This window comes from Tupaia chinensis, unplaced genomic scaffold, assembly GCF_000334495.1.
Source record: "Tupaia chinensis unplaced genomic scaffold, TupChi_1.0 Scaffold000316_1, whole genome shotgun sequence".
In the NCBI taxonomy this organism is placed as follows: domain Eukaryota; kingdom Metazoa; phylum Chordata; class Mammalia; order Scandentia; family Tupaiidae; genus Tupaia; species Tupaia belangeri.
Window position 1 is genome coordinate 5,284,201 of NW_006159809.1, and position 12,910 is coordinate 5,297,110.

General features: G+C 45.1%; 1 long non-coding RNA gene across 1 annotated transcript in view; it reads left to right on the top strand.

Moving 5' to 3' along the window:
- Window positions 1-11,348, top strand: part of LOC102489766 (uncharacterized) — a 67,148-nt gene extending 55,800 nt beyond the window's left edge. The window contains exons 3-4 of the long non-coding RNA XR_003549829.1: window positions 6,211-6,312; window positions 11,329-11,348. This is a non-coding gene — a long non-coding RNA (uncharacterized LOC102489766). The remainder of the gene's footprint in view (window positions 1-6,210; window positions 6,313-11,328) is intronic.
- The last annotated feature ends 1,562 nt before the right edge of the window (window positions 11,349-12,910 follow it).

Consider the following 12,910-nt stretch of genomic DNA (forward strand, 5'->3'; position numbering starts at 1 on the left):
GTGGATGCAGCCGTGACCGGATGGGAACAGCTACAGCTGTTTTCAGTCTTATCATCTGCTTCAGAGTCAGTTGCCATGGAGAGAGCATCCAATTAGCCTAGGCCAGGTTTCATATCTCTCTGTAATCTAGAAATGTTCAGGGTGCCTTTTGTTCCCTTCATTGCCAAAGGGCATGTGTGCTTGTCAGAGAAAGATACAGAGAGAGAGAGAGAGAGAGAGAGCCTAATAGGGCATGACCATGCCACAATCTTTTTCCCTTCATTTCTCCAATTTCTCCATCCCATCAGGATGGGGGACACACACACACATGTGTGCCTGAAGTAGTTGTCAAACCACTGAGGCCAGGATTCCAGCTGTGATTGGCCACAGGAACTGCTCCCTACACCATTACTCAACTGCTGCCCTATGAGGCCCGCCCTGTTCAGCATATCTTAACTGGTGGCCTCACCAGACATTTCCTGATGTGGAAATGTTAGTTCTTCAAGAAAAACTGGACTAGTGTCACCAGAAGAAGGGGCAGTGGACGTGGGGTGTCAAATACAACTTGTCCTTCAGCTGGGTTTCTGCTGGTTTGTTCACTACATCTATTTGTTATGCCAAAAAATGTTAAGTGCTCAATTTTAACTGAATGATTAAATATAGCACATTTAAGGTGGTGTACGATGCAGTCATTTGAGTCATGACTTTATTTATCATTATGAAAAATGATTTAAAATGAAATTTTTAATTATAGAAAATAGGATAAAATCCATATAGTCTATGAATTAAATTTAGCTTACAAACTTTGTCTGCATATAACCAACACCTGAAAGAAATACATCAAAATGTAAACAATAGAATAATAGCATCTCTAGGAAATGATTCATGCACATAAATATATAATAATCTATATAACTTATACAACTGTATTTTCCTAAACTTTACATATTTCCCCACAATAAGAATATCTTAATAACTGAATATTAAAAAGATGAGCAAATTTATTATCAGACAAAAAAATTTAGGCCAAAAATTCAAGTGGCCTATATTATCATGGGCATCTCCCTGTGGGAGATCCAGCCTGTGCCTCAGAGAACCTCTCCAGCATGGCTTCTGGTTGGTGTTTTGAATGCTTGGGCTCTTTGGGATCCCTTACTTTCTGACCTGGTTCAAGTTTCTGGTTTTTTATTTTTAAGATTTTTTTTTTTTGGAGAGATTTTCGCTATAGGGCACGTGCACTTGCCAGACAGACAGAGAGAAACATAGACAGAAAGCGAGAAATCACCCCCCAGGGGGGATGGTCATGCCACAATGCCTTCTCCTCCCTTCTCCTCTCGGGATCTTGGGCACGCACGCACATACACCCAGTGTGAGTTTTAAGCCACCGGGTCCGGGACGCGAACCACGGTCAACTACATGGGAGTCCAGCGACATAGCCATTACGCTAACTGCTGGTTCCCATATTTTTAAGATTTTTTTAAAATTTAATTTATTTATTTTAATTTGAATGGAGAGGGAGAGAGACAGAGACAGAGAAAGGGGGACAGAGAGAGCAAGCCACTAGGTCTGGGGAGTCAACTGTGATTGACCCTGGTCCAGCACCCTTAACCACGATGCCACCTGCCGGCCCATCAGGTTCCTGTTTATTCTACCGAGCTCTGGACTTCCATTTGCTTGGCGTAGGGGTTGGCCGAGAGAAAACTGGCATCGGGATTCCCTCCTGTGTGGAAGGGAGGATGGAACGCTAGCGTGAGGGACTACTACCGCTTTTCAAGTGCCCACAGCACAGACAGAGCGGTAATGAGTAAAACCCAACAATTCCATCTAGCAAAGACCGCGACTGTTTTCTGTTCTCCAAGGATTGGGATTAAACAGACTGATTACCTTTTGTTGGTGGGGTAGGAAGAGAGTGGTGGGAAGGCCAGCTGGTGAAAACACAGAAAACCTTATTTTTGGAACTCTGACAGTGAAAAGTGGGTCCCCATGCCATCAGTATTCTAGCTGCCCAGTCTCTCCAAATCCCCCAATAAAACAGGCTTGCGGCCCAGGAGGTGGCGGAATGGTGAAGGCACTGGACTCCCACGTGGCCTACCGCGGTCCAAGTCCTGGAGCTGGCGACTTGGTTTCTCACTCTCTCTCTCTCTCTCTGGTCAAATTAAAAAATGATAATAATAAATAAAAACAATCCTTAAAAAGGCAAAACAAACAAAAAATCAGGCATAGGATCTAAACAGTCGAATCATGGCTAGGCTGTAGCTAATCCCAGCCAGCCCTAGCCCTCTCTCAGTAGCACCTTCAGCACCCCCGCAGGGTTCCAACCAGCAGATGGCGCCAAAGCGCAGCCGAGACGGGTGGCTTGGACTCAGCGGGACCTGCCAGGGCCAGAGAGGAGAGTAGGTTACTAGAGGGTCTCTGGGAAGGGGCCAGGACTCTGTCCACCCCGCCCCTTCTCAAGGTTTGAAACTCGTGTGTAGGGAGTATGAAAACCCCCAGTTAGGGAATGTGAGAACCCAAAGTGTGCATTTTCTGGGGAGAAGTGGATAAGCCATACAGAAGTAAGCGCACAGCAGTCTGGTGAAGACCCAGAGTTGTTCTGAAGTTTCCTCTGGTCTGAGAGTAGCTCATGCAAAGGTTTCTCGTCGCCCAAGAGACGCACAAGGGTGGCTGAAGAGTGGAAGTGGCCTTGAAGTCTGGTCCGGAAGTGTCTGTGCCAAAAACTGGGAAACGTGGGAAATTAATGTCTCCGAGGCTATGGCAGTAGACAAAGGCCAGGGAACCAGCAGTTAGTGTAATGGCTATGTCACTGGACTCCCACGTAGTCGACCGTGGTTCGCATCCCGGACCCGGCGGCTTAAAACTCACGCCGGCGCGTGTGCGTGCGTGCCCAAGATCCCAAGAGGAGAATGGAGGAAGGAGAAGGGATTGCGGCGTGACCATCCCCCCTGGGGGGTGATTTCTCGCTTTCTGTCTCTATGTCTCTCTGTCTGTCTGGCGAGCGCACGCGCCCTATAGCGAAAAACCTCCCCCCCCCCAAAAAAAAAGCCTGAAGGGATGATAAGGAGTAGGGCAGTGGACACCAAAGCCAGCAGAATATTCAGGTGACCCTCCCTGAGTGCTACAAAAGTATCCCACAACTCAGATGCAACCTCCCGGGGGAAGATCGAAAGTGAGAAACACTAACTAGGAAAATGCTAAAAAAACAGAAGTGACTGAGTTTACCCTAAAAAGACTGATAATACGTGTGTGATTGGTGGGGTTTTAAAAAAATAGGTATTATATAGTGGGTAGACAAAATAGAACAAAAGCATGTAATAGAAAATGAAGTTATGGGACCAGCAGATGGTGTATTGGTTACGTTGCTGTTCTCCTACAGAGTTGACCATGGTTGGAGTCTTGGACTTGGCGGCTTAAAACTCAGGCTGGGCACATGTGTGGGTGTGCACAAACTTCCAAGAGTAGAATGGAGGAGAAAGGATTGTGGTCTGGTCATCCCCCTGGGAGATGATTTCTTGCTTTTTGTCTCTCTGTCTCTCTGTCCCTCTGTCTCTCCACTGAGTGCCCACGCTGTATAATAAAAATCTCTCTTTAAGAAAAAAAAAGGAAAGAAAACGAAGCTACATCGATTTACCAGGCTTGATTCTGTATCCTGTGAAATGCATATCAGCTATCAGTTATGAATATTAAATAAAAATTGACTGCATGTAAGAAACCTTGGGCTGGGAATCAGCAGTTAGCGTAATGGCTATGTCGCTGGACTCCCACGTAACGACCGCGGTTCGCGTCCCGGACCCGGTGGCTTAAAACTCACGCCGGGCCTGTGTGCATGCGTGCCCAAGATCCTGAGAGGAGAATGGAGGAGAAGGGATTGTGGCATGACCATCCCCCCTGGGGGTGATTTCTCGCTTTCTGTCTCTCTATTTCTATCTTTCTGGTGAGCGCACGCGCCCTATAGCGAAAACCTCTCCAAAAAAAAAAGAAAGAAAGAAAGGAAGAAAGAAAGAAAGAAAGAAAGAAACCTTGGGCCGACTCCATGGTCTGGTGCCTAAGGCAGCCAGATCCCACATGGCCAACTAAGCAATTTGAGGAGCTTGACAGGCACATGTGCGTATGAGCCCAAAAATCTCACGGCAAGCTAGAGATGGAGGAGAAGGGATTATGGTGTGACCCTTCCCCACCATAAGGGAAGGTACTTTCACCTCTTCATCTCTCTCTGTCTCCCAACTTCTGTCTCATGAATGCACACAACCTCTAGCACAAAAGAAAGAGAGATTGACAGAAAAGAAACTTTAATATCTGAAACATGAGTTGGCCCATGACTTGGTGGTTAAGGCGGCCAAATCCTAAAGGGTAGACTGAGGGTTTGAGTCCTGATCTGGTGGTTTCATAAACACCCTGGGTGTGTGTGCATGCCCCCAAACCTGAAAGGATAGAGAAATGAAGACAGGATTGAGGTATGACCACACTCCATTAGGGGGTGATTTCTCCTCTCCCTCTCTCTCTTTCTCTGGTGTGCACCTGCCGTATGACCACCACCCCCCAAAAAAAAGGAAAAGAAAAAAAGAAAGAAATCTTAACAATTAGAAGTAGAAGCTATATAGACTACACTCTCTAGCCTCATTGTAACCAATGACTAAGTCAAAACAAAACAAAACCCAGCCAGTCACTTGAAAAATCAAAAAAGAGGAAAAAAATCCAATAGCACTACAATTATAGAAAAATCACTACTATATTAGATTCTATAAAGAAAGAATGAGTAAGAAAATACAATGTATCAAGTCTAAGATGCATGGAAGAAGCTGTTTTTTTCAGATAGAAATTCATAGCTTTAAATGTTCTTGTTAGCTCAGTGAAAGAGAATTAATAAACTAAGTATGCATTTAGAATTTTAGAAAAAGATAAAATGTTTCCAAAATAGGAGTAAAGACCTAACTATCAAAATTAATTAGAACTCTTTTCCATCTGAAACTACGAAGGTCACTGAAGAGAAGAAAAAGAAGGTTCCTGTTGCTTCAGAAACCAAGAAAAAGGTCCTGCTATACCAGAAACCTGTAAGAAAAGTGAAGAAATTTTGCAGAACTGAAGAAGTTTGTTCAAAAAATGCTTTGATATGAAAGGAGGAAGCCTATCTATGAGAAAGCTAAGCACTGTCAACAGGAAGTGTAGGTGTACGTGCAGAACTGAGATCTGAATGCCCAGGATAGCAAGAAAAGCTGACAAGTTCTATGTCCCTGCAGAAGCCCAACAGGCAATTGTCATCAGGATCAGAGGTGTCAATGGTGTGAGCCCAAAGGTCCAAAGGGTGTTGCAGCTTCTTCACCTGTGTCAGATCTTCAGGGACACCTTTGTTAAGCTCAACAGGGCTTCAGTTAGCATGCTGAGGATTGTAGAACCATAGTGTTCATGGGAATACCACAACCCAAAATCAGTAAGTGAACTCAGCTGCATGTGTGGTTATGGTGAAATCAGTAAGAAGCCAATAGCCTTGAGCGGTAACTCACTCCATCTCTTGGTAAATTTGGCATCATCTGCATGGAGGATCTGATTTATGAGTTTCTACTGTTGGAAAACACTTCAAAGAAGCAAATAGCTTCCTGTCTGTGGTCTTCAAGTCCTCGTGGACCTTCTCCATGAGGTGGAATGAAGTAAAAGACCACCCATTTTGTAGAAGGTGGAGATGCTGGCACAGGGGAAGACCAGATCACCAGGCTTATTAGAAGAATGAACTAAGGTATCTACCATTATTATTCTTTACCTCTTTCTTTCTTTCTTTCTTTCTTTCTTTCTTTCTTTCTTTCTTTCTTTCTTTCTTTCTTTCTTTCTTTTTTAAAGAGAGATTTTTGCTATAGGGTGCGCGCTCACCACAGAGACAGATAGCGATAGAGAGACAGAAAGCGAGAAATCACTTCCCCCTCAAGGGGGAATGGCCATGCCGCAATCCCTTCTCCTCCACTCTCCTCTCAGGATTTTGGGCACGCACGCACACGTGCCCAGAGTGAGTTTAAAGCCGCCAGGTCCAGGACTGGACCCATGGTAGACTACGTGGGAGTCCAGCTATGTAACCAGTTCACCATTTACTGTTCCCTCTATCATGATTCTTACTGTGATTTTGTCAGTTAATGAACAGTGACTTCTTTCAGGCTGAAAATGTTATTGATTAAATAACAATTTAAAAAACAGACGAATTTCAGTAAGAGAAAGTACAAAATATAAATCTCTTACCTTGTCCTTCAGGAACGCTTGGCCGTTGTTCCATCTTCAGCAGAGGACCTTTCCCCCACTCCAGTTTGCCTGCTCTAGCCCTTTAGGAGAGCAGGGATACAGCCTTCCTCACAGGTGAGTGCCCACTAGATTTAAAGGTGACCTTTAAAATCCCAGAGTCCACACCTGCATAGCCCAGAAGCTAGGGACAGTCCTCCTTCAGGATAACAACATGGCAGAATGATATGAGGACGAGATGAATTACTATAACCAACTGAAAAGTGGAAAGAGAAAAAGAGAGAGAAGAAACTTTAATAAAAGAGAAGTTGTATAGCTCACATTTTCTAGCCATATTGTAACCAATGAGTAAGTCAAAACAAACAGGTGTGTGTGTGTGTGTCTATGTATGTAAGTGTGAGTGTGGCTGTGCTATTTCAATTCTAGAATTACAGCAAATTATTGAATCTAGATCATTTCTAAGCATCCAATCCCAACACATAAGCACATTAAAAAATATTTATTTATTTAATTGTATTATTTTTTAAAAATTCACCAGAAAGAAACAGAGAAAGAGAGAGAGGGAGAGTGAGAAAGCAAGCCACCAGGTCCAGGACTCGAACTGCATTCGGCCCTGTGGGAATCCAGCACCTTAAACACCGTGCCACCTGCTGGCCCAAGCACATTTAAAGAAATGTGTCCCAGGACAGTGATGAACATGCAGTATAAACTAAAGATTTTGATGAATTCCAATTGTGCACCTGAAATTTCTTAAAGGCCTGCAGAAAGGAACTAGCCTGATTTCCTTATCAGTCTCTATCATCTGTAACTAACTGAACACTAAGCCAGGAACTCCGTGTCAGACAGCTATGATCTCATTTAACTTCTAATTGCAAAGGAGGTACTGTCAGCATTGCCCCTTAAACATGTAGTGTTCATGGAGGAGTTCAGGTGACCTGCTGAGGCTCAGCTATGCACTGCCACCCTGCGATGCTGGTGCCATCTGGGAAGGGCTCCATGTCCCGGACCCCAGGTCGACCTGAATACTCTAGTGCTGAGCACTGTGATCCTGACTGGCTAGAAGGCTGGGAACAGATCTCGGTGTGGCAAGACCCTGTCAAGGGTGTTTCTCTCTGTCTCTTTTTCTCATTAAACAAAAAACTTTTAGATGTACCTTGCCTTGCCTCACACGGCTAGCCTAATGCTGTGCCAGGAGTCTAGATGAGGTTTGCATGGCTCTGGAGATACTGGTCTTATCACGCTCTCATCTCTCATGATTTAAAAATGGTTTTGTCTCTATTCTTTTTTTAAATTTTTTAAAATTTTTTGAGAGGTCTTTTTTTTTTGGAGAAGTTTTTGCTATAGGGCACGTGTGCTCGCCAGACAGACAGAGACAGAGAGACAGAGAGACAGGAAGTGAGAAATCACCCCCTAGGGGGGATAGCCACGCCACAATCCCTTCTCCTCCATTCTCCCTCTCGGGATCTTGGGCACACACGCACACGCACCCGGCATGAGTTTAAGCCACCGGGTTCGGGACTCAAACCATGGTCAACTACGTGGGAGTCCAGTGGCATAGCCATTACGCTAACTGCTGGTCCCTGTCTCTATTCTTGTTGTATGCATATGGGGTGCTCTTTCTCTCTCTCCTTGTCTCTCTCTAATGAGTGCACATATCCTCTGGTAAATTTTAAAATGTATATATGTATGCTCACCTTAGTTTTTTTTTTTTTTTTTTTTTTTGTTTGTTTGTTTGCTTTGCGGCCCTGGGTCTGGTCTGAAGGGGCATCCCAGGTATAGCCCCAAGAGCATGGGGCACTGCGTTGTGGCATGACCACCACAAGGTGGCAGCAGAATCTGCAGCTTTTTCCCTATTCTAAAGTCCCACCTCTTTTTCATGCATCTGTTCAGGTTGGGGAGGTCTCCTTGTTCTCCAGATCCTCTGGTTGCTAGTTTGGCTTCAGAGTCTGCTCTTTGTCATATCACTATCCTGCCTCCCACAAAACAAGCCTGGCTTGCATTGGATCACACCGTTGCTAATACACAGTGCTTTTCTGTACTTGAGTCCCAGGCAAGGGCTAGGTTACAAAAAGCAGCTACTCTAGACACTGAATGTTGTAGAAACGTAGCCGTGTTGCTTCACAAAGTGTTTGTTTTTATTGTAAATAGTAGGAAGTGTCCGTAAGTTGCTATTTCATCATTTTCCTCCAAATTTTGGTATCCACTCTTAAGCAAAATCCATAGACTTCCCAGAATCAGCTAAATCTCAGGGACAGGAGACTATCCCAAGCCTGAGAAGATTAAAATTCCCCAAACTGCATTGGTGGTGCTGAATAGAACTGGTTCTCCTAGCTACACTTACCATCAGTTCCTCTGAGCTTTATTTTTTTTTTTTTTTACTGGATCGTTCTTTCATTCCATCCATCCTTCTTTATCTCTCTCTCTTTTTCTTTTCATGATAGAACATTTGTGTGAGCAGTGCTCTCCATAGGTTCTGGTTGTGCCATGATCTCCTCCCTGCAGTCCTCCAGCCTGCCAGGATCCCAGGCCCACACACAGGCCTGACATGTTTTCAGGCCGAGTTGGCCTAGGACTTGAACTGTGGTTGACATGTGGCTTCCAGCCTTGTAGTCCAGTAAGTTACCTATGGTGCCCCAAAGGCTGGGCCTGAGTATGTTATTATTAGTGGCGAGCCTTTTTGTTTTCCTCTGGTATTATATCTGTTTCCATCAAGTTAGTTCATTTCTTTCTTTTTTCTTTCTTGTTTATGTATTTTGGTCTCTGTCTTTCGTGTTGGAGGCTTTCCTCAAATGTCTGGTGATGCTCAACTCTCCAGACTTAAGTGGGCATATTAGAGAGCTGACTGGAAGTTGTGAGGAGTGTGTATGGGGGAGAGAGAGACACACAGAGACAGACAGAGAGAATAGAAGTGGGCTTTACATGGAGGGCAGGGAAGGGCACAGTTTTCACCATGGAACTCCCATGTCAGCTTTTGAGTCTTCTTTGTTAGGTTAGCTGGATTCTCGGAAGAAGGTTCTCCAGTCTACAGGTGAGTATGTGAGGCTGGCCGGGCACCCCCACAGCTGAGCACAGGATCTGCTGTTAACTGCTCATCTCGTCCTGCCATGGGGTTACCGTCATCTGTCCTTCCTTCCTCATGGAGTTGTTGAGAGGGTAGGAAAGGATAAAATATATGAATATGTTCTGAAAATAGTGAAATTATTTGGGCGCAATACTGAACACTGGGCAGATATGCCCATAGTTGAATATGACAGGACTCTTGTTCTCCGAATTTTAAAATAAAGGAGGCCGATGGGTAGGCAGATAATTACAACTCAGTATTTCGTGCTGTGTTGAAGGTTGGCACAGAGTCTAGGGAGAATGTACGAGTTGGAAATCTTACTCCATGTTGTTGTGGGAGAGGTAAGAGAAGCTTTCCCGAGGTTATATTCCAGGACATGCAGTGGTTAATTCAGTGTGGAGGGGAGAGTGAGCTGCCGAGCACAGAAGCATAAAAGACAATGATATGTTTGAGAAATGATTTGTGATTTCCTCTGGCTGACTGCGGGCTATGAGGGGAGCCCTGTGAGGCTCGGGGTGCAAGCAGTATATTCTCCTAACGGTCTGTGTGAATTCTATTGTGAAGGCAGTCCCTGATGTGATGGGATTTGTATTTTTGATATTACTTCTTTCTTCAGTTAGTGTGGAAAATGCCTTGGAAGGGATGATGGAAGAGGCAAGGGGGTGACAATTAGAGGTTGCTGCTAAGTCAGAAACCAGAATGGTGACTAGAGAGGAAGGGTGGGTTTGATGGCTATTTCGGAGATGAAACCCACCACCCTGGTGAACAAAGGAACGAGTAGTGAGAAGAGAAAAGAGTCCAGGCTGGCTCCCTGGCTCCTGGGCTGAGGAAGGGATGGGTGGCAATAACATTCTCTGAGAATGAGAATAAAGGGGGAGCGATGTCATCCGATCATTCCATACCTGTTTGTTGAACACCTACTGCATCCCCGTTGCTGTGCAGAATGCTCGGTATGCAGGGCTGAGCAAGATGAATACCTGTGAGATAAACAGATACTGTAACATAATCAGGAAAATACACGATTATAACTTGTGGAGTTTGTCCAAGGGTTAGGAGAAAATATACCTCTTGGTCTAATTTAGATTTGATGATCAAGGCAGGCTTTTCTAAGGAAGTGATGTTTGGAGTAAGGTCTGAGGATGAGGGGAGTGGAAGTAAAGAGATGGGGGGAGCCATGGAATGAGGAATACCCAGGGTAAGAAGCCAGTGAGAGCCAGCTGGGGTGGCTTGAAATTGGATACTGAGGAGGAAGCGGGGCATGGCAAGGCACGGGGTTGGAGGGATGAAACTTTTGATAGCAAAGGCGGGCCATTCCAGGCTTTGAAGTGGAGTAGTGATATGGTCTGATTTATGTTTTAAAAAACCTGTAGGTTGATTTGGAGCAAGCTAAACATGTGAGGAGAATACAGCGAAGGTCTAAGAGAGAGAAGGGTGGCGCGAGGGCGGTGGCTGTGGAGGTGGAGAGATCTGTTTACAACCTGGGGGGAGAGATGAAAGGTGCACGAGCAGCACAAGGATGAGGCACCTCTCCTGTGACCCTGCTCGCCCGTCCACACGCTCACACCTTCCTTGGCAGTTTTGTTCTGTGGACAGAAGTCTGACTACTTTTCCTATTTTCCAAAATCTTTTCAAAAGGGACTGGGAAGTCATGCCCACAAACATTAACAGATCATTTCTTTTCTTTTTTTCTTTCTTTTTATTTTTTTAGAGAATTGTTTTATTTAACTTTATTTATTATTATTATCACTATTATTTTCCAGTTTGATCAGAGAGAGACAGAGAAAGAGAGAGGAAGTAAGAAAGCAAGCCACCAGGTCCGAGACTTGAACCGTAGTCAGCCATGTGGGAGTTCAGTGCCCTCAACCACCATGCCACTTGCTGGCCCCTCAGACCATTTATTTTCTATTAACAGGATTCTTCCTACCTCCTGTCCCTGGCATAGTATCTTCAAGATGTATATTTTATCGATTACAGTATATTCTTTTGCTTATCTCTTCCCAAGACACAGAACTTCCCTTTTTCTTGAGATGTAAATTAAGCCTTTCTTGAACTAATCTCTCCCCAAAACACAGATCTTCCCTTCCAGTCACCAACCTAGGAATTGTGGAACCCACCGATAACCTACAAGACCCGCTTCTACATGTCCCGACTTTTTGGGCTAGACCAATGGAAAAACTTTTCATTAATTGTTGTCTGTCAATCTCAAAAACAAATAAAAGGAACTTCTCTGTACATGATCACCCCGAGAAAGGCATGTATGCCTCTTCTCTGGGCCTAGGTCACTCACATTTGGCTTGGAAATAAACCACATTAATTATTAATTATTAATTTTACAGTTGGTTATTTTTTCTGTCGACAGTTCCCCTTTTCCTGTGCACTCAGAGCTTGGCTATCCTCACAAATGGATGGAGGCCAGAAAATGCCCACACCCCTCTGTTCTCTCCCTGTGACCATCTCGGAGGGAGAATTCAGCGTGGCTTTGGTTAAGATGATAAACATAACTAGGTGGGATGAGAAGAGTGAGAGTTTCAAGTAGGAGTCACTCTCGCCCCAGATCTGGGACTTCGCTAGTTAGGCGCTGCAGAACCCTGGAGGGGAGCTAGCTGACTGCCCCTCTGCATACCTAGCTAACTGGGTCCTGGTCCCTGGAGAAGCTGCACCCGAGTGCTATGGCGTGCCATGGCGACAGTGTCCCCATCTCCGTGCCCCAAGGAACGGTGAACCACAGGTGGCAGGAGGTTTGGGAGCCAGACCCCTGGGCTTTCTTGCAGGGCCACTTTGTTGTCTTGGTGACAGTCATAGCTGAGCTGTGCTGTTTTGTCTTCACCCCTGGCAAAGGGTTAGTCACACCCTGCCTGGGAAGGGCTGGCGAGGCCACAGTTCAAGGGAGAGGAAATGCCAGAGGCCACAGAGGAGGGAGGAGCCAGGTACTGAGAGAAAAGCTAACCTCTGGTAAGTCAGGAAGTGAGGAATCAAAAATAAGGAAGTGCTCGAGGAACCACAGGATGGGGGCTTGTCAAAGGGGGACAGGGACTGACCCCAAGGAGCAGCCATGGCCAAGCAGGAACAATTGGAGCAATACGGTAAATAACGCAGTATTGGATTATTGCCCCAAATATAAAACAGACATATATGTGTCCATGTGACAGACAGACATATCTGAACGAATAAGTGAATGTGGAGGAGAAAGACGTTTTCCTTTGCCAGGAGTTCCTTTGACAAGTGTAGGTGTTCCTCCTCTTGGGGGTGGAGCTTAGTTCCCCTCTCGCCCATGTGGGTGGACTTGACTCAGTAACTGGATTCCAAGGAGGAGCGTTTGGGAAGGGAGAAACAGTAACGTTATGTTGGAGAACCCTGCACACACGGTCTTACCCACGTGCTGCCGTGTAAACACCATGTGCATTTATGAACCCCTGCATGAGGCAATGAGAGGGGCCCCGTCTCTGTGGCATTCTTCCCCCAAACTCATAGCCTCAATCTAGTCATGAGGAAATACCAGCTACACCCAAATGAAGGGATATTTTACAACATATCTGACCATCAAGGTAATTAATGTGGTTTATTTCCAAGCCAACTGTGAGTGACCTAGGCCCGGAGAAGAGGCATACATGTAAACTGCATTAATTATTAATTATTAATTTTACAGTTGGTTAT